At 41.7% G+C, this 23,304-nt stretch overlaps 1 long non-coding RNA gene across 1 annotated transcript in view; it reads right to left on the minus strand.

Annotated features, from left to right (window-relative positions):
- Positions 1-6,992: 6,992 nt before the first annotated feature.
- Positions 6,993-23,304, minus strand: part of LOC146307153 (uncharacterized) — a 65,221-nt gene continuing 48,909 nt past the window's right edge. The window contains exons 2-3 of the long non-coding RNA XR_014772757.1: positions 7,181-7,317; positions 6,993-7,045 (exon numbers count right to left, since the gene is read on the minus strand). This is a non-coding gene — a long non-coding RNA (uncharacterized LOC146307153). The remainder of the gene's footprint in view (positions 7,046-7,180; positions 7,318-23,304) is intronic.

The following is a 23,304-nucleotide window of genomic DNA, read 5'->3' on the forward strand; positions in this document are numbered from 1 at the left end:
TGGTATCAGACACCTATGGAGGTATGTTATGCCCAATACTGCTCCAGATGATGCCAGAGGAAATGGCTCTTGAGTACAGCCGTCAGAGGGGGGATGATAATGAGTGGAAGGTGCCTAATGTGCTCAAGTTCCTGCAGAAGGAGGTTCAGAGCCGAGAGAGAGCGTTGCAGATGATGAGATCATATAACCAGAGAGGGAACCATTCTACTAACAAAACATGCAGCCAATCATACTCAGCCAGTGACATGAAACTAAAGAAACCAAGCATGACATCCACAGCTGCACTACACACTGCCAGCCAGAAGACACAAAACTGCCTGTTCTGTGATAGTACTGAACACAAATCTGAAAACTGTCCAGACCACCAGGTGTCAGCACGTAAAGAAAGGCTAAAGAAGCTTGGCAGGTGCTATGTGTGTTTGGGACCCAAACACATCGCAAGGTTCTGCAGGTTAAAGGGCATTTCATGTGCCACATGTGGAGGCAGACATCATGCAGCCATTTGTGAGAAAAATGAGGCACCCCCACCTGCTGTTTCTGCCAACATGGACACTGTTATTTCTTATGTAATTCCCCAAGCAGAAAAGGGCAAGCCTGATAATGAGAACACTGTGTTGCTGCAAACCGTCAAGGCATGGGTTGTAGGGCCCACAAGCAGGAAGATGGTCCGCTGCTTGCTAGATGGAGGCAGCCAGGGGAGTTTTGTGCATGAGAATGTGGTGAAGGCACTGCAGCTACCTGTCGTCAAACAAGGAACAATCACCCTTCACACATTTGGCTCCTCTGCTCCAACGACGGTGAAGCGCAATATAGTGAAGCTCAGCTTGGAGAATGTCTGGGATAAACAGCAGAGCATTGAAATAGAAGCAGTTGTGACCCCTAAAGTGTGTACAGCATTGATGAAAGTCCCTGGTGAACATATTCAGAGGGAGATGAAAAGGAGGGGTCTCCAACTCGCAGACTTCACTGGAGATGACAAACCTGAACTTTCTGTGCTAATTGGCTCAGACTACTACTGGCAGATAGTATCCGGCCGAGGAGAAAGACTGACAGAGAGCCTGGTGGCACTAGAAAGCACCTTCGGATGGGCAGTACAGGGCCCAGTAGCAGTGTCCAGCATGACAGAGACAACATGTATGCACCTTCAGCTCAGTGAGAATGTGCAGCTTGACAAACAGCTGCATGCATTCTGGGAGCTTGAGTCTCTGGGCATCACAAGTGAGAAGTCTGAGAGCCCAGAGGATGCAGAAGCATTGCAGCGGTTTGAGGAAACCTCCATCTTCAAGGATGGGCGTTACCAAGTGGAGATGCCATGGCGGCAGAACCATCCTCCACTTCGAGACAATTATCGCATTGCAAAAAGGAGGCTGGAGAGCTTGAAAGGGAAACTAAGGAAGGATGTCACGCTCTACAGCAGATACAGTGAAGTAGTGGAGGACTACTTAAAACAAGGAATGGCTGAGGATGTGCCAATGGAGCATACATCACCACCAAGCAGTGAGACATATTACTTACCTCATCACGCTGTACTGAGGGAGGACAAAGTGACAACAAAACTGCGGGTTGTGTTTGATGCTTCATCCCACGAAGATGGAAGTCCCTCCCTAAATGATTGTCTCTTAACAGGTCCTAACCTGAATCCAGATCTGTTGAGTGTTTTGATCAAGTTCAGACTACATGAAATTGCATACATGGCAGACATCAAGAAAGCATTTCTGCAGATCTCACTCTCACAAAGAGACCGCGATGCTGTAAGATTTCTGTGGTTCACAGGCCCACCCACAGAGGACAAGGATGAGAAGCTGCGCATACTCAGAATGACAAGAGTGGTGTTTGGAGCTTCATCAAGCCCATTCCTACTGGCAGCTACCATAAGGAAGCATTTGAGACAATATGAGTTAGAACACCCACAAGTGGTGGAAATCATTAGCTCCTCCTTGTATGTGGATGACTTTATTTCAAGTGCAAGTGAGGTGACAGAGGCCCATGCAGTGACAACTACAGCTAAGAACATTATGTCTGCCGCAGGCATGGAGTTATGTAAATGGATGACAAACTCTCCTGAGCTCAAAGAAAAATGGCAGGAAAGCTTGATGGATTGCACTGCACAACCAGAAACATGCGGGTCAGTGCTGAAGGTTTTGGGCTTGGTGTGGAGACCAGTCACTGATGATTTTGTGTTCGACCTCAGCAGGCTGCTTGATATTCTGAAAGAAAGACAGAATACAAAACGAAGTGTTCTGCAGTCTTCTGCTCACATTTTTGACCCTCTGGGATTCTTGACCCCCTTCACCATCAGAATAAAGTGCTTGTTCCAGGAGATGTGGGAGAGAGGGCTCAAGTGGGACGAGGAATTGCCACCCGATTTGACAAAAAAGTGGCAACAGTGGTGTTCAGAGCTCCCTCAATTGCACCAGCTGTCAATCCCACGGTGGTACAAAACACACATGCATCAGAATGGTCATGATTTAAAACTACATGTATTCTGTGACTCAAGTGAAAGGACTTACAGTGCAGTTGCTTATCTGCAGGGAGAAACAAAGGATGGAGAAGTGACCATAAGCTTGGTTGCATCCAAGTCCAGAGTGGCTCCACTCAAAAGGATGACACTGCCACGTCTGGAGCTGATAGGAGCTGTAATAGCGGCCAGGCTGGGGAGCACCCTCATTAAAGCACTGCAACTAGACAAGACACAGCTCAGACTATGGACAGACTCAATGATAGTGCTACACTGGATTCACAGTTCTGCTCACAAGTGGAAACAGTTTGTCGCAAACAGAGTGACGGACATCCAGTCTTTAACTGACCCACAGTCATGGTCCCACTGCAAAGGTAAAATGAACCCAGCTGACCTTCCCACCAGAGGCCTAACAGTGCAGGAGCTAAAGCAGAGCGTATTGTGGTGGAATGGACCTTGTGTTCTGATGTCACCTGATCAGTTGGAAAGCAATCAGGACGATGTTCAAGAAGACGAGGCAAACTCTGAACTCAGATCAAAATACCAGATTGCTGTACAGGTTGTTAATCAAGACACAGATTTCTTAAAACCTGTGTTATGTCTAGAGAAGTACAGTAAACTAAAAACAGTGCTCAGAGTGACGGCCTGGGTGAAGAGGTTTATTACCAACACCCGCTCAAGCACAAAATTAAGGGGTGAACTGACAGCAGAAGAGCTGAATGAAGCAGGGAAGCATTGGATAAAGGTGATTCAGATCCAACGTTTCAGCTCAGAAATTGATCTGCTGAAGGCAGGAAAATGCCCAGACACTGACTCCAGAATAAGAGAGCTAAAACCATTTCTGGATGAAGATGAGTTGCTCAGTGTGGGAGGAAGGCTCCAGCATTCTGACCTTTCTTACAGAGAAAAGCACCCATGGATTCTGCCCAACGACCACAGATATACAGAAATGTTGGTGCAGTATCAACATGAGAACATAATGCATGCAGGGGTACGAGACACTTTAGTGCGAACTAGAGAGAAATATTGGATTTTGAGGGCACGGCAGGTAGTCAAGAGAGTTGTGTCAAGATGTGTACTTTGTAAAAAATTCAAGGCAAGGGCGGGACAACAGACTACTGCACCACTGCCAAGGGACAGAATAACAGAGTCACCACCATTTGAGATCACAGGTGTAGACTTCGCAGGGCCACTCTATGTGAAGTCACAGAGCTCCATGACAAAGTCATACATAGCACTGTTCACTTGTGCTGTAACCAGAGCAGTGCACTTAGAGCTGGTCTCAGATCTATCCACTGAGAATTTTCTGCTAGCTCAGATAGCTAAGATTCATCTCAAGAAGAGGATTATTCAAGGTGATCTACCCAGATATTGCCAAGACTTTCAAGAGAGCTGATCAGGATTTGAAGGAGCTCTGGAAAGGCATCAAAGACCCTCAGCTACAGGAGTTCTTCTCAGAGAAGGGCATCACCTGGCGGTTCATCGCTGAAAGAGCAGCCTGGTGGGGCGGATTCTGGGAAAGGCTTGTAAGGTCAGTCAAAATTATTCTCAGAAAGGTGCTTGGCAGAGCTAAACTCAACTTTGAAGAAATGTGTACCATTCTAACTGAAGCTGAGGCCATAATAAACTCAAGGCCACTTACTTACGTGCACAATGATGTGGATGAGCCACAGCCACTGTCACCTGCACACTTCCTGGTGGGTCAGAGACTGACCTCCCTGCCCCCTAAGCCATTTCCAGCTGACATTAACCATCCAACAGGAAGCAAGGAGGAGATGACACGTAGGTGGCGATACAGACAGAGACTTATGACCAACTTCTGGAACAGATGGCGGAGAGAATATTTGCTGGATTTGAAGTCAGCACATCGCTGTGACACCCCACAGCCTTCTCTGCTGAAGGTGGGGGATGTTGCGCTCATCGGAGAGGATAACACACCAAGGCAGAGCTGGAGGCTAGGAAGAATTGAGGAACTGTTTCCAGGTCGTGATGGCCTCGTGAGGTCATGTGCAGTTCGCACAAGTTCAGGGACTGTTCTGTGGAGACCTATCCAGCTGTTGTATCCTTTGGAAATTTAGATAAACTATAGTTTATCGGGGGGGAGGATGTTGAGAATTTATTTTGAGGGAATATATTATTTGTAAGGATTAATAAATTAAAATATAAGTTACTGTTAATATTCATAAACAGTTAGAATGTAGTTTAATAAGGGACTGCATTTTTTCAGTTCATTTGATTTAGACTTAGATGTAATGGACTTCAGTACCCAGGATGCTCTAGGAAAAAGTGTGGACGCGACGTGATGACATCATTGTTGTTGTTGCTGGGCAGCCATGCTGTGCCTCTCGTGTAGCGCACGCTAAATGTATGTTTCCTTTTTTTTTATTCACTAAAGAACGTCTAATTTGAATCAAGAGTCTCGCTTCGTCATTTTTTAGTAATAAGTTGAATCTGCAACAGGGGAAACCTTTTACTAACAAAGCCTGGGAAGATAAAGGTATTACAACAAGATATTAATGGGGCAAGCACAATCCTTAAGTTCCATACAATATTGACAAACATTCTCTTTTAGGGTCAGTTTGTTAAGCCTATAAAGTTCAGTGGGAATCAGCCTTACAAGAACATCCTATTTTAAGTTGGATACAGTGTGCTCCAGATGAATAGTGGCTTATATATATGACCAATTAAACTTGCTTGGCTTGGGGGAGAGACATAGCTGAGGTGGAACAAGAACTGAAATGGGTTGTAATTTGGAATAACGTTGCTGATGCCTCCTAAAACCCAAACCATCAGTATATATACATTTGAAATTTTGTCGTAGAGCATACCTTAAAGGGGACCTATTATATTCATTTTCGGGCCTTTGTATTTGATTTCTGGACTCCTATAGAGCAGCTACACACGATCGACCGCACAGAAAGCTTTGTAGATCTTCAGGACGCTGTGCCTCTCGCTGCATCTCTTCCTTGTATTTTCTACGTACCACGAAAACGGTCTGTGTAATTTACTCCACCCCCCCGGCCCTGCTCCATGTACACCTCCCGCTGAGCCCACTCCATTGTGATTGGTCACACTCCCGAGGACTTCCGAAGGGCTGGCGAGCGCTGCCGAGCCCGGCTACCGGCTAATCCAGCTTCGTATTGGCCCATGTTGACAAAACAGTCCCCTGTGACGTACCGTAGACAGACAAACACGGAGGTATTTTTCTTTTGCTGGCCAGGAAAAAGCAACTCTATCCACTTCTGCCTGGTGCTTGCCTCTTTAGGAAAGCTAAACAAAGGTAACTTTCCCTCACACCCGAACAAACATTTTCTGGGAGCCATTGCTCAACGTGCTAACACTGTGAAATTGTTGTAGACAGCAGAGCAGTGCACAGCGATGTAACTTCCGAAGCAGAGTGGGGGAGCGGGCAGGCCTAGAGCATATGCCTGGGTATGACCATATAAGTAAGTCTGGCACGCATTAACATCAATGTTACTACACCGTTAAAAAAGACAGTAAAACACAGCTTGCAGAGCCATCCAAAACAGCTTGCAGGGCTCACTTCCAAATGCATGAACCTCATTATTTGACGCTTTGGAATCGTTTAACACGAGTATCCGACATTGTGACAACATTTATAGGTCAAAAAAGAGGAAAAGCATAATCGTTCCCATTTAAACCGAGAATTAGGCATCAAATAGGACTAGCCCCTGACCCATACTGTTCTTTCTGTTCCCACAGAACTGTTGGCTCCTTTATTCATGTTGTATGAAAATGTCCAGGGATTCTAGATTTCTGGGCAAAAGTTGTTAATACCCTGGCAGGACTAATTGGGGTGGTACTACCAATGCTGTACATCCTGCTGTACATCTTCTAAATGACGATTCCTGTCTCTTATTTCTCTTTTTCTAATTCTAACAACATCTTGAGATTTAATTTAGTCTTTCTCCTGCCGTCATCATTACTGAGTTTTGTTGGAATGAAAGAGGGAGTGCTTGCTAGGGCTTGTTACAGAGTGCCTGGATGACGCATTTCTGCTTTTGCATCAATCCCAGTTAAGAGTGGGTACTGTACTTGGTTTCCTTCTGTGAGGAACACAGCATGGGGCCAGTCGCATTTTAGAAAAGAAGAAACAACAACAGCTGACTTCAAAGTAATGACAACCTTTCTAGAAATGTGGTACAATCATACAAGAGTACAATATTTGTTTCCAGAAAAACAAATACTCAAGTAAAGTACAGTACTCAAGTAAATGTACTTTCTTACTGTCCACCCCTGCATATTTGGAGTGGATGATTTTGTACTGTAAATACTTACAGTGTGCAAGATTTATGCAGGCTCTGCTAGTGTCTCTAAAGACTGGAACAGTTTGTAGACTGCTCAGCAGTGCAGTCAAGAGTACAATTATTGAAAAGTCATTCATCGGTAGATGTGTTCTGAACATGTGCCTCCTTGAACCTGCTGTAAGTGCCAGTGGGGGACAGGTACTTGCTTCTGATAGCAGTGATGATCCAGCTTGGCAGCACTCTTCTGTTACCACAAACAAGACGTTCTCCTCTGACAGCCCACTCCAGCACCACATGATAGGCTGCAAGTCTGTCCTGGCTGGATGAAAGGAAAGGGTTAAGATGATTTAGAAATGTCTGAGGGCAAACTAATGCATGCAACAGAAAAGGTGCATCTGTCAAACAATTCTAGGTACAGATATTACATGCATGAAGGCATATTATTTATACTTACTCAATGGATAGTTGACCATTTGGTCCCTGTGGTTCTGGTTGCCTCCTCCAATTTATTTTGGGCACATGAAAGAAGGTATCCAGCACTGCCCTGCTGGTCAGAGGGCGGAAATCCTTTAAGGTGGTGTGGTGGAAAATCTGAAAATTAAGACAGACCCCATGACCAAGATTGTCTTTCTGGTGTTTTAATCGAGCTTTGCAAAGGATCAGTACACAGTCACACTAAAAGTGTAAAAGGAACTGATAATCAAGTCAAGAATGTAAATCTGTCTTACAGGGTTAGGAGATGAAGGAGGTTGGGTCAGGATGGACCTGAACTGCTTATCGGGAGAGTCGGGATGTGATTGTGTTATCAGAAGTTGTTCTTCCAAAGGGAAAACAGCTGTGTGTTCAAGGACCAGTAACCAGTTAGTGCCTGACAGAACATCAGAAATAACTAAGAGGAACAACAGTGACCAGTTTGGTGAATAATTTTCCCACCACAGTGGTTACACAGCGTTGGGTAGTTTCTCTATCATCCCTGGACACATCAAGACCATAAATACTGGGCAACAGGTCCCACTCGTTACAACACAGACATTCTTCCTCTGTGGGCATACAGTCACAGCATTCAAGGAGCACAATCAGTCTTCACAGATTCACAGACATGCAGCAGCTGCTTCATCCTCGTCTGCCCGTTGCCCCTTTCTCTCTATCCTCATCCACTCTTTGTTTGTAGGAACTCAAACTCCTCATCCGTATACTCGGGCTCAAATAAATACTGGCAGCCACTGAAATCAAAGATCTCATCTACATTCTCCAAATCAGGTAAATATTTAGCCATGACACTTCAATCGGCCTAGTAAACTCTCACCTGTACTATGGGACAACCAACTGACTTTTACAAGTCATGGCTCCTCTGTTTTTTTCCAGTAACAAGCAAAGATCCCGTGAGATTTTGTCACACACAGCCCGGAGCAAGTGAAGGGTAAGACAGACGCTTCGCATGCTGTTGACAGAGATAAAACTGGCGATCTGAGCGGGTCTGTGGTGAAAAAAGCACTTTCAATGCAACAGGACGCATTTGTCCAATGTATACTGTTGTACTTATTTTGCAGCTGCCAGCTGCATCTGCCTCCCTCAGCACTGAAAACAATTTCAAAACGAGCTGTCTCCACTAAGGCCAAGGTTTAAAATTTCCAAAGTTGTCCTTTAATACTCACTCGTAATTACACCATATCTAGATGGAGACAACATTCTATGAAATTTACTGACCATTCTATGGCCATTATCACTAAAGGCTAAAACACACCGTGCCACACTGCATCACCCTCGTCCAAGACACTGTGCTTGGAATATATCTCGACCTCAGCATCTCTGACCCCCCATCTTTGCCCTCAAGCTAGCGTGTGTTGTCAGACTGAGCTCCTGTCTGTGCAGGAGAGCAGAGACAGTGGTCTGAAGAAGTGTGTGTGTGTTAAAGTGATAGTTCACCCAAAAATGAAATTTCACTCATGCCATTTACACCATGTTTCTAGCCTAAATGTCATCTGTAGCCTCTCAGACCGGATCTGTGTGCACACGCCTGAAGCAGGTACACAAGCTCTCGCCCAAGTGGTGTAGCTGCAGCAAAGAAATGATGTTCCTCTTCTATATCAGTCCTCGAACATTTTCTTCTTGGTTGAAAGTTTGCAAAGTCAACTGTACGCATAACAAGTCACTATTTCTGAGAAGATCTCGCTCTGTCTGAGTTGCTTCCAAGTAGCATGTAAACACAGGTATGAAAGTATCGCAAGACCTTGTATATCTCGTGTTGCACCGCTTGGGCAAGAGCTTGTGTACCCACTTCAGGTGTGTGCAAGCAACTCCGGTCTGAGAGGTTACAGTTGACATTTAGTCTAAAAATATTGCGTCTTTTTGGGTCAAATTTTAATGTCTCAGCTCACGGACACTTGGGTTACACCACACAAAGAGTATGGAGACATTTTGTGGGGTTTTTTGTGTTCTTTTTTACATCTTAAAACTGGTCACCATTCACTACAATTGGCCGCAACGCTGTTTTCCACTGAAGCTCCAGTGTTTTGTGAACTGGAGATCTTCACCCATCCTCACATCAGCACAGGGATGAGTAGATATCGAGAGAAATTTAATTTGTGGGTAAACTATCACCTCAGTACTTTCTAACCTCTAAATGAATGACTGTGGATTAACGTTTAGTTTCTCTCCTGTGATGCTGTTTATACGTTTAGGTCACTGCTTTATTTTACCATTTCTTAATATTCGCTTAAGAAGTAATGGCAATTCTTCAATTTGTGTTCAACATTGTAGAGAAAGGCTATGTAGCAGTAGGTTTGGGCCAAAAATACAATCATGTGATATTGGAACTATTGATATGTCAGATCATTCACCGATAGATTTATAATTAACTAGAGATGAACCGATCGACCGTGTGACCGGCCCTGACCGGTGACCGGCCGGTCAGCGTCACATATCCGATTCTGTGCCCGTCATTGTCACACACGTGTTCTGCACGATGGTCACATCATGCGCGCAGCAGACAAACTGACTATGATGTCAATGCAGCGCTGATAACAGCTACACACTCTGATACATGTCTGCTTGAAGCTGGTGTCAGCGACAGATTCCAAGAACAAGATAAAGAGAAGATAGAAAGTCTACAATGAGACAGAGCAGCTGACAATGTCGCAAAACAGCCGTAAACTATGTAGCTCTTCAGGCTAATGTTAGCCAGCAGCAGACTGCTGTTCACAGAGGGACAGTTAAAATCTCACCTCCTGTTCTGGCTGAAGAATAAACAACCTGTGTTGATGTGTCTCCTCAAACATTTTCTCATCCAGACTCCTTTAACTTCTGCTTCTGTTTTTCTCACGGCAAAGTTTTACGGCAGCAAACTGTTGCATCACATCCGTCTCCGGTTTGTTTACATCTGCTTCCACAGGAGATCACGTGAAATCGCGTCCCGCGAAATCCCGCAAGAATCCATGATATCGCGGGTTTTCGTGAGTCATCCCATTCAGCTGATTCATAATCTTAATGTAAAACTATAATAAGGCCTGGCTGTAACCTGGAGGACTTTGGAGAAAATGTAAATAGCATTTAACCCTCCTGTTGTCTTCGGGTCATTTTTGACCCGTTTTCAAGTTCCTGGTTTCACAACTATGGCATTCTTCCTTATAATTGCTTGACAATGACATGGATGGTTCCATACTATGCTCTTTGCAAGTAAAATTAATTATGACTATATTCATTGTGTGTTTTATTAAAATTTATAGCATCTGTGGTCTTCCCGGCTCAAATTTGACCCGGCCACAATTTGTGGTATAATGGGTCATACTATTGTGGTTTCCAGTACAATAGACACACACACACACACACACACACACACACACACACACACACACACACACACACACACACACACACACTGACTGACACACACTGACTGACACACACACACTGTTCTGTCACACACACACACCCACTGACTGACACACACACACACACACACACACACACACAGACTGACACACAGACTGACACACACTGACTGACACACACAACTGACACACACACACTGTTCTGTGTTTATATGAATTTCAAAATAGTTTTGGAAATAAATGTTATACTTTGTAAATCACATTTTTTTGTTATTTGTATCAGTAGGTTTTGACCTGGGAATATCCTGGCTAATGTTTGACATATACCAGTTAGTAATTATCCAAAATAACTTTTTTTTTTTTTTCTTGAAAACATGGTATAATTTCAGGTAAATGAGGTATATTGGCCATAAATTAAAAGTATAGTAAAGTATAATAAAAAGAATAAGTGTAAAACAAATAAGTCTAAAATTTGTGGTAATGAGTTAGACTGAAGTTGGCTAAAAATATGGAACACAGAATTGTTTGATTATTTTATACTTTATGCTTTATAAACAGTCAAACCACACCGGCTCAATTTTGAACTGGGAAAACAACAGGTGTGACTATTTGCTGCCATTACATTTTTTTTTTTACATTGTTTCAAAACAGTATCCTGACTAAACTTTGACATGTACCAGTCTGTGATAATACATCAACTTGTGTACCTCAGATCATAACTATATTCAAAATAGTTCAATATTTCTGCTTTTTTTTTACTCAAAAATTGAGCATAATTTTATATAAATTACATCCATTATACCATATATTACAAAACAAAAGTGTAAAATATATGTTGATGTGTTGGAAACAAGTTAACTAAAAAGGTGCAGCACAGAATTTGATGATCATTTTATACTACATGCTTTATAAACAGTCAAACCAGACCGGGTCAATTTTGACCCAGGAGGATAAAAGGTGTGTAGTAAATGGGAAGACAATATGAGGGTTAATGAATATTTAATAGTCAGTGTCATATTATGAACATCTAATTTAATTTTTACAAGAAAAGTTGCAAAAATGTTTGTGAATGCTGTCAATTCCAGTTCTTAGAAAGACTGAAAATCGGAATCGGTCAAAATCGGAATCGGCAGGTCAGACCCTTATAAAAACCGGAGATCGGAATCGGCTAAGAAAATTGCAATTGGTGCATCTCTATAATTAACATCAGTAATAATCCAAAATCCACACTGTGGAAATTAAATTCAAACATATTAAATAACCCCCAGGTAAAAGAAGAAATGGAAAAGGAAATAGAAACCTATTTCAAAGAAAACAGTAATGGAGAGGTGTCCCCACCTATTGTGTGGGATACATATAAAGCAGTATTAAGGGGGAAAATAATTTCCCGTTCCTCATCACTAAAGAAACTCAAACAAGAGAGGCTCAACAATTTGTACAGTAAACTTAAGGAATTACAAAAAAACCCATAAGAGTAGAGCAGAATCAGATAAGGCAGTAGCAATTAAGAAACTGCAAAATGAGATAGATGAGATATATTCTGACGAAATAAAAAAAAAAAAAAGGATATTTCTGAAACAGGCATATTATGAGGCAGGAAGTAAAGCTATGAAACTACTGGCATACAGGAAACAGCAGGCAGACAATACTATTAATAAATAATGTCTATAAACAAATGTCCTAAAACAAAGAAAATACAGTATAAAATGGAGGAGATTCAAAGTAGGTTTGAGGAGTACTATAAAGAATTATATTCACAACCAAGACTAGATGGAAAAATTAAATAAATATTTTCCTTAAACTTCTGAATCTACCTCTAGTTACACAGGAACAAAATAAAGCACCGGTTACTGAAATTACTGATAAAGAAGTTAAGGCAGCAATAACAAGACTTAAACCGCATAAAAGCCCAGGCTCGGATGGCTATACGACTGAATGGTATAAAACTTTTAGCGAACAGATAACTCCAAGCTTGCGACAGACTTGCAATCGGGCACTCAAAAAGGGAGAGATCCCCCCTTCATCGAGGGAAGCCGTAATCTCAACAATACCAAAAGATGGTAAAGATAAATTAGATTGTAAACAATATCAACCCATTTCAGTATTAAACGTGGACTATAAAATTTACATCTCAATATTAGCTAGAAGAAGAGAAAAAATCCTATCATCCCTTATCCACCTGGACCAGACAGGATTTATCCATCAGAGACAAACTAATGATAGCCTAAGGAGAACACTGCACATTATGTGGCATATTCATCAAAATAAGATGGAAGCAATGCTTATAGGATTAGACGCAGAGAAGGCATTCGATTCAGTCAGATGGACCTTCCTGTATAAAGTTTTGGAGAAGTTTGGCTTCCACAAAACCTTTATTTGAACTCTCCAAGCAATATACAATAATCCCACAGCAAGAGTTAAAATCAATGGCAGCATCTCAAAATCATTTACACTGGAACGTTCCTGCAGGCAGGGCTGCCCCTGTTCCCCTCTCCTCTTTGCTCTCTTTATTAGAGCCTCTCAGCCAGTATATTAGACAAAATGAAGAAATCAGGGGTATGCATATAGCGGGAGGGGAACATAAATTATCGTTATTTGCGGATGACGTATTGATCTTTTTAACCCGGCCTCTAGTATCACTACCAACTTTGATGTCATCTTTGAAGAGATTTGGTCAGTTGTCAGGATATAAACTAAATATCCAAAAAACCCAAATTTTGAATCTCAACTATGATCCACCAAATCACCTCCTAGAAAAGTATGATTTCAAGTGCGATAAGAAGTCAATGAAGTATTTAGGGGTTAATCTTACTCAGGATATCACAAAATTATTTGAAGCCAATTACATCCCTATAAAGTCTAAAATTAAATGTGATATTTTTAGGCGGAATCACCTACCATTCCTCAGTTTATCCTCCAGGAGTCAAGATGGTTATTTTGCCTCGCCTGTTATACCTTTTCCAATCCCTGCCAATAAATATAACTGAACAGCAATTCATTGAATGGGACAAGTTAATTTCCTGGTACATCTGGATGGGAAAGAAACCAAGAGTAAAATACAAAGTAATGCAATTATCTAAAGAGAATGAAGGTCTAGCGTTACCAAACTTGAAAGACTACTAGGAGTGGTGGAAAAATCGATTATTAATTCATCGCAATTATGTTATGGACGAGTATGAATCGATTATAAAATTTTCAAAATCGATTATTTTTTGCATTATTTTATTTTGAAAAAATGCGGAAGTTGAACGTCACGCGAGCGCACCCAGTTCCAATTCGCAAGTGCGTGCATTAGCCAGAGCAAGTGAGCCGTACGAGCAGGTGTGTAAAATGGATGAGGATCAACCAGCAACGAGCAACCAACGAGCAACCAACTAGGGCTGCAATGGGTCGCAGTTGATCGTGTCCCATACAGATCGCCCTCTACAATTCGGCACGCATGTGATCCGTGGACCACATGTGAGCATCACAGTTTTACTGTCACTGTTACTTTTGTATAAGTTATAATACCTGACATCTCAATGCAGACAAATGCTGCTGTGTGCAGCGCATCTCTGTGAAGAGCGACTCATTTAAAAGCCATCACATCGCCTTGAGTGAAATCCAGACCATAACTTTTTTCACTGATGTAACTATGCTATCACCAAAGAAACAGATCATAAAACTGTGATGTTCATTGAAACTTTGGTGATATCAGCTGTCTTAACTTCTACACAGCTCCTCTCTGCTCACCAGAGCAGCTCTGTCTCGCCCCGTCTGTGAAACAGTGTGTCTACTGATTGATTGATTGATCATGACTTCTAACCAATCAGCTGTGCTGTGCTGTAGGCGGGACATTGAGCCAGACTACAGAGCGTAGTTGTGTATTATACTGTACAGTGTATAATGATCTAATATATGTATAGTATATACGTAGTACAGCACTGTATGAATTGAAGTTTTTAATATTATTACCATTATCATTACTATTATCATTATTATTACATTACATAACTATGGTGATAATTACAGACAGACAAAGATCAAAGGCAAGTGCATTTTTAAAATAATTTAACTCTAATCCCACCACTTTTTTTCTTTTTTTTTTGCACTACACAGGAAGTGCTTTGAGTTGTTAATCAATAAAAGAGTTAAGTAATTCAGCAACTGACGATCGAAAATCAATAATCGCTAAGCGAGAATCGTTAATAATCGAAAATCGGTTGGTAATCGAATCGGGACCTCAATTCTTGTACTCGAATCGGATCGGTAAATCAGACAGATTAACCACCCCTAAAGACTACTATTATGCAGCTCAATTAAGGCCCTTGGTGTGTCTTTGTAATTCACAGTTCAGGGCAAGGTGGAAGGAAAGAAGAAGTTGGGAAATCTATTGGATCATCAATACAAGCTATGATTGTAGACAGTAGATTGATGGACACCTTTACAGATAAAAACAATCCTTGGATACAAGTGGCTCTTAACACCTGGCAGAGGGTAGTTAAAAAGTAAAACCTGAAGGGTGTGGAGAAATTAAGATGGTGTCCATATGATACTGACTTCATCCCAAACGAGACGGATACCAGATCTAAAATATGGATGGGTAAAGGGCTAACAGCATATTGCTGCTGTATCCATAACAAAACACTGAAAAGCTCTGAGACATTTAAAAAAGATTATGGATTGGAGGATCAAGATTTTTTCAGATATCTACAAGTGAGACATTAAATTATAGCTGAGGGCTTGGAGAAAGTAGACAATGATATATTGAATATTTTTGTGTCAACTTACAAATCAGGAAATGGATGCAAAATAATATCCAGATTATATAAAAGTAGGGCTGCACAATATTGGAAAAAACTGACATTGGAATTTTTTTTTTTTAACCCTGCGATATATCTTGCAATATGAAAAAATACAGGAATTTTCACCAGATGACTTGAATAACACTTTATGTTATGCTGCACTGCCACCATCTTGTGGACAATTAACCTGCACTGATCTTGTGACTCACTCCACATACAGGGGCGTGGTCTGCTTTGGCAAACTGATTAAGAACGATTGTGATTGGTGGATTGCTGCACGCAGTGTGTGTCAGGTACCCTTGAAATTAGATGAGAACACGTTTAGTTCATTTGCCTCCTACATCGTAGGACCTGCAATGTGACTACTGCGCACACATACATTGCAATGACGATGCTCAAACGATATATTGTGCAGCTCTATATAAAAGCTTTCAGGACTCCTCAAAGACAACCACCCAACATGTAAAAAATCAATGAGAAAGAGAGGGAGGAATGGTCATATCTGAAGATGAGTGGGGGGATATATGCAAATCACAGTGGATAACTACATCATCACACTGTTGGAGGCAATTTGGATGGAAAAATATCATGAGATTTTCATTACTCCTGCCCAGAAGAGATATCAAGGTGTTGGAATGAATTGTTGGGGGCTATGTGGAACAGATGTAGGTAACCATTATCATTTATTTTGGGATTGCCCCAAAATTACATTCTATTGGAGGGAAATTCATAAATGTTTGGAAACAGTAATTCAGATCACTATTCCATTTGATGCTTTGACAATGTATATGGGCACTGTAACACTGAATCTTCAAACTAAAACAGACAAATATTTAATGAGAATATTACTTATTGGAGGCAAAAAAGCTGTGACGAGGAAGTGGTTACAACCAGATGCTCCAACATTAGAGGACTGGTTAAAAATTATTCAGGAAAATCTACACAATGGAGAGACTAACCTTTTCTATAAAAATGCAAAGAGAAAAATTTAGGACATTGTGGTCAAAATGGATTGGATACATTAATTCACAGAGACCCGACCTACTTTAAAGGAAATTGCCATTTTCAATGAAGTATGAGGAGCAGACTTTCATAGATAAATGAATGTGTATGACATTGTTTGTTCAAATGTTTATAGTTGCTGACACTAAAATGTAAGGGAGAAAAATAGTAGAAGACAAGCTTATTATGACTAAGTTTAATGCCATTATTTGAGTTATGTCTTTACTATTATGTACTTATGTAAATGTGATTTATGTACTGTCTTCATCTTAAGGGATTAAATCGATCGCAACTGGACTGGTAAAATTGTCTTAGAAGACGTTTCGCCTCTCATCCGAGCAGGCTTCATCAGTTCATGCTCATCAGACTAGATAGGACAGCTCTAGTCTGATGAACAGTAGTTGGAATTCAATTATTTATCCTCTAAGAGAGGCCGCCTCCAGACCAAGAATGGTTTCACTCCCTATTGTGAGGCCTAACGACAGTCGCTTGGGTTGAGTGGGGTGAAACCCCAGTGAGCCAACAACCGTCGTTGGGGGGGTCTCACTCGTTAGTGTTCCATTCTGTTCTAACGATGGTCGTTAGGGGCACCTGGAGCCAGGTGTGGCTGGACTGTGTTGTTGGTTTTTAGAGGCTAAATTATTGAATCTTTTGGGAAGGGATGAAAGGACAGCATTGTAAGTTGGGGATAGGTGGTGTCTTAGGCCTCCCCCTCTGTTCAGGGATGGCTTCTCAACTTTGACATAGATGGCTTCCCTTACTCCTCTTTCAAACCATCTGTCTTCTCTGTCAAGAATATGTACATCTTTGTCCTCAAAAGAGTGTGTTGTCTCTTTGAGGTGTAAGTAAACAGCAGAGTCTTGACCTGAAGCGTTAGCCCGTCTTTGTTGTGCCATGCGCATACTTAGTTTTTGTTTAGTTTCCCCAATATAAAGGCTGGAGCATTCCTCGCCGCACTGGACCGCATACACCAGATTGTTCTTCTGGGTATGAGGCGTGCGGTCTTTAGGGTGTACCAAACTTTGTCTGAGGGTGTTACCAGGCTTGAAATGTACTGGGATGTTGTGTTTGTTGAAAACCCTTCTGAGTTTCTCAGATAAACCTGAGACATATGGAATGACAATGTTGTTTCGTCTGTCCTTCTTTTCTTTCTCCACCAAAATGTCATTTTTCCTCCTGGAATTAGCCGCGCTTTTTGCAAAAGACCAGCTGGGATAACCACAGGTTTTTAGGGCCTCCCTTAGGTGTTTGTGTTCTTTTTCTCTGGCCTGTCGGCTGGTGGGAACATTATCAGCTCTGTGTTGTAGAGTTCTGATAACCCCCAGTTTATGCTCCAGTGGATGGTGTGAGTCAAAAAGTAGGTACTGGTCTGTGTGTGTGGGTTTTCTGTATACCCCAATGTGGAGGCTTCTGTTGTCTCCAATGTGGACGTCACAATCCAAGAAGGGCAACCTGTTGTCTTTGACATCTTCCCGAGTGAACTTGATGTATTCATCCACTGAGTTAATGTGCTCGGTGAAGGCCTGCACTTCTTGTCTTTGGATTTTGACCCATGTGTCATCCACATATCTGTACCAGTGACTTGGTGTTGTTCCCTCAAAGGAGTTTAAAGCCTTTGCTTCCATGTCTTCCATGTACAGATTGGCCACAATGGGGGACACCGGTGAACCCATAGCACAGCCATGTTTTTGCCTATAAAACTTCCCCTTAAATTGAAAATAAGTGGTGTTTAGGCAGAGTTCCAGTAGGCGACAGATCTGATCCGCGTTGAGAGAGGATCTGTTTTGGAGTGTTGTGTCATGTAAGAGCCGTTTTCTCACAGTTTCTACTGCATCCTGAGTTGGAATGCAGGTGAACAAGGATGTGACGTCCTCTCTTAGAGGATAAATAATTGAATTCCAACTACTGTTCATCAGACTAGAGCTGTCCTATCTAGTCTGATGAGCATGAACTGATGAAGCCTGCTCGGATGAGAGGCGAAACGTCTTCTAAGACAATTTTACCAGTCCAGTTGCGATCGATTTAATCCCTTAAGATAACTATGACCTGGATGAATGAGAATATTCACAGGCGTACTGTCTTCATGTACTGAATGTCTTGCAAATCTGGACTGTGAATGACCTCCCTAATAAAAACAGAAAATTGTTCAAGTTCATTTTTAGTAATTAAGAAAAGCTATATTAACCAACATCTTACAGTGTTAGTGGTAACCCTTGAGAGAATTAATATCAACACTGCATACGATAGTTAGAAAAACTAACAATTGTTAGTGTTAAGAAGTGTTGAATTTTAACTCAAAATAGTCAATAATTACACTAAATTAGTGTTAAGGTACCAACTCTCCAAAAACAATAAAATTAACTATCTGTGGTGTGGACCCATATAGACATTTCAAAAGTGTTGAAATAAATTCCAACAGTGTTAATCTGAGTATACAGATTTTGCTGTGTAGCTGGCAGCATATTACTTCACACAGTGGCAGTTAAAAACTCATTTCCTGTTCTGACTTAAGAATAAACAATCTGTGCTGACCAGAGGGGTGTACTACGAAGCGAGATGAATGGGTTAGCGAGCTATCTTGAGTCTAAAGCCAGGATTTTCAGTGTCACGAAAGTGGCTCTCTTTTAACCTGGATAGATCACCATGGTAACTTATGCTAAACTCATAACCCGGTCAGGAGCAGGTTATGTTCAGAGATTCAGATTAAATCGTCTGTAAAAAGCGCAGTTCTTTCACTTATAATTGTCCTAACAAAGCGATATAGCTTTTAAACTGAGGACAGACAATAAAAATGAAAAGTTGTTGAGCTGTATGTTCGTAATATCACCGAACGAAGCAGCACAAACGGTATGCATCGTGCTGTCATGATGGTAACCTCCATTTGGTGATGCAGAGTCATTTTTCCCGTTTGCTCCAGATCATATTAACCCTTATGCCCTCCTCGGGCATTTTTGTACATTTTTCTCAACTTTTTTTTTTCATTTGGTGATCATTTGGGCTGTGTTACAGCTTGTGGCATGAATTTTTGTAAGAACTTTTCTTTTGTGTAAAATTTTTGAAATCCAGTGTCTTTTACTCTTACATGTCATTCATACTCCCGTGACGCATTTTGCACCCTCTGGACACCTTCGTGGCAAAAATGGACACGCACAAAAAAAATGCTATTAAATCATCATACATTAATATTTTTTTCTGCTTTTTTTTTCAGAAATCACTTAAACAACTTAAGACTTGCTCAAAACTACCAAACATTCAATCATTTTCAGGATTTTAACCCTTTAAATGCCAGTTTAATTATTTGAATTACTAATGATTTATTACAAAAAAATCACAAAAAATTATTTTTTTTTCATATAATAAATAGTAGGGGGATGGGACTTTGGTGGTGATTAGAGTCTTGGATGTGTCAAAGATTATCAATAAAATTGATATGATTGCATTAGTATTTTTTCTGTAGCGCCAGATACTCCCTCTGGACACCTTCGTGGCCAAAAATGGCTCATTGACTTCCATTATAAACACATTTTTTAATCTCACTGCCATTATAGTATAAAATCATGCATTCTATAATGTCAGCATTTCATTTTGAAGAAAAGTAGTGATATTTGACATTTTTACTGTATTCCACCAGATTCAACTGTTTTCCCATTGTAGACCGATGCATGAAATTCTTGTACTTTTGCCATTATATTATGGAGCCATGTGACTACCAGGTGGCCCCAAGAGTGATTTATGTGTGTGTGTGTGTTTGTGAAATAAGTTTTAAATCATCATCTGATTCATCAGTGTGAACATTTATTGTGCAAACTGCAACAACTTTGTAACTTAAACAACAAAAGAGAACACAACAGAACATATGAAATATGAACATAAATTTGAAACAGAAACATCCAGGATTTGAACATATGATGTATGTGTGTGTGTTTGACAGAAACAGATAAATGGATTGAGTTTATGTGTGTGTGTGTGTGTGTGTGTGTGTGCGTGCGTGCGTGCGTGTGTGTGTGTGTGTGTGGGTGCGTGCGCAGATGGCTGGCAGGTGTGCATGCGTGTATGTGAGAGAGAGTGTGTGTGGATCTGTAAAGACACACTGATCATTTCAGGAGTGAAAAAAGGGCATCTTTTGAGGGATGTGTGTCATGTGTCTTTGAAGAGGTGCTCCTGCCTTTGTTGTACTGTACTGTACTGTAAACAAAAACAAAAACAACTGTTAGTGTGTTTATGCACCTGGCTGCTTTCACAGCCAAAGATAAACATGCAGCTTGGCTGAGGAGTCATTTCATTAGTGAGCAAAGAAGTAGAAAGACTTGTACCAAAAAGAAGGAGAAAAGATGAAGAGGCATTTCAATGCAGAAGAGGTTTTAGAAATGGTCATGCAGCCTTTATCTGACAGTGAGCTGCAGGACTCATCTGAGGACACAAGCTTCGATGGGGAGTCGGACTTGGAATGGCCACTGGAATCCTCGTCTTCTGTGAGTACTTCTGACATTTCCTCTGAAAGTGGAGAGGACACTGAGGATCCTGTCCATCCTAACAGTGTGTGGACAGCAAAGAATGGGCAAGTCTGGTCTCCATCTAATGCTGAGACACTGCGCTACATTCAGGCACCTACCGGCATCATGCCAGGACCCACAAGATATGCCATATCAAGAATACACGATGTGGCATCCGCTTTTGACCTTTTCTTCACTCCTGACATGATGCAGCTGATTGTGCAAATGACAAACTTACACGGGAGGCGTTCAGTGTCAGGATGGAGTGATGTGGATGTCCAAGAGATTTGGGCATACATGGGACTTCTCATCCTGGCAGGTGTGTACCGGTCCAAAGGGGAATCTACCCGCAGCCTGTGGGATGACCAGAGTGGGAGACCAGTCTTCAGGGCCACCATGTCCCACAAACGATTTCAAATGATAAGCGCCAGCCTCCGATTCGATGACCGACTCACCCGTCCTTCTCGATACAAGAAGGACAAGCTTTCTGCTTTCCGGAATATGTGGGACAAGTGGACACAGCGCCTCCCACTCCTGTTCAATCCAGGGGATGACATCTGTGTTGATGAGCAGCTCGTACTCTTCAGAGGCCGCTGCAAATTCAGGCAGTACATGCCCAGCAAGCCAGCGAAGTACAGGCTGAAAATCTGGGTCACCGCAGACGTTGCCACATCATATGCCTGGAGGTGCCAGGTATATACTGGAAAAGCCGCTGGTGGAGCACCGGAAATGGGCCAGGGAAAGCGAGTCATCCTGGACATGACTGAGGGGCTCAAGGGTGTCACACTTACTTGTGACAATTTTTTCACTTCCTACTCACTTGCCCAGGAGCTTCTGAAGAAGAAAGTGGCCCTGGTAGGAACCATCAGGGCAAACAAGCCTGAGCTTCCCCCGAAACTGAAGCAGACGAAGGAGAGAGCTGTCTTCTCATCTCAGTTTGCATTTACAAGCACCACCACTGCAGTGAGCTACATCCCGCGGCGAGGAAGAAATGTCCTCCTTCTGAGCACCAAACACCGGGAGCCAGCTGTACACCAGAATGAGAAGCAAAAGCCACAAATCATTGTTGACTACAATCGCTGCAAGGGTGGCGTGGACAACCTTGACAAGGTATGTGATTGTATGCTTTTATTACTATATGAATTGATTCCAGACTTTATTGATTGATATTTATTCTCACGGATTTCATGTGTTTGTTTGAGATAAATATGTATTTATTATGATTGCTTATCCTTCATTAGACCTATTTCTTACATTTATATAAAGAATGAATTATATGAAATACTTGTGAATGATGAGGAAGGACATTTATTTATTTATATTGTTTTTTTTTTCTTGGTTGTTCGTAGGTGGTCAGTACCTACAGCTGTAGGAGGCGGACCCGACGGTGGCCTCTTGTCCTCTTTTTCAACTGCATTGATGTTTCTGCCTTCAATGCTTTTGTGCTGTTCACTGCTATGGATCCCTCCTGGAACCAGCAAAAAACATACAGACGGAGGCTATTCTTACAGGAGCTGGGAAAATCCATGGTGTCCCCACAAATCATGCGGAGAAAGCACCCCCCACGTACACGAGCTGCTGCTGCCATGCTGGTGGAGTTACAGACCACTGTTGCTGCCCTCCCAGAAACCACCGACACCGCCACTGCCACTGCTGCCACCAGCTCAACCAGAAAGAGAGGTGTGTGCTGGTTGTGCGCAGGCCTAAAAAAGAGGTCTTCTACTGCCTGCGCCAAATGTAACAAGTACATTTGCAGAGAGCACCAAGTGACATGCTGTAGCACTTGCTGGTCTCCTGCTGAAAATGAACTAAACTAAACACACACACACACACACACACACACACACACACACACACACACACACACACACACACACACACACAAACTCAATCCATTTATCTGTTTCTGTCAAACACACACACACACATCATATGTTCAAATCCTGGATGTTTCTGTTTCAAATTTATGTTCATATTTCATATGTTCTGTTGTGTTCTCTTTTGTTGTTTAAGTTTACAAAGTTGTTGCAGTTTGCACAATAAATGTTCACACTGATGAATCAGATGATGATTTAAAACTTATTTCACAAACACACACACACACATAAATCACTCTTGGGGCCACCTGGTAGTCACATGGCTCCATAATATAATGGCAAAAGTACAAGAATTTCATGCATCGGTCTACAATGGGAAAACAGTTGAATCTGGTGGAATACAGTAAAAATGTCAAATATCACTACTTTTCTTCAAAATGAAATGCTGACATTATAGAATGCATGATTTTATACTATAATGGCAGTGAGATTAAAAAATGTGTTTATAATGGAAGTCAATGAGCCATTTTTGGCCACGAAGGTGTCCAGAGGGAGTATCTGGCGCTACAGAAAAAATACTAATGCAATCATATCAATTTTATTGATAATATTTGACACATCCAAGACTCTAATCACCACCAAAGTCCCATCC

Source organism: Lutjanus erythropterus, chromosome 21 (assembly GCF_056507025.1).
Source record: "Lutjanus erythropterus isolate fLutEry1 chromosome 21, fLutEry1.hap2, whole genome shotgun sequence".
Classification (NCBI taxonomy): Eukaryota; Metazoa; Chordata; class Actinopteri; order Lutjaniformes; family Lutjanidae; genus Lutjanus; species Lutjanus erythropterus.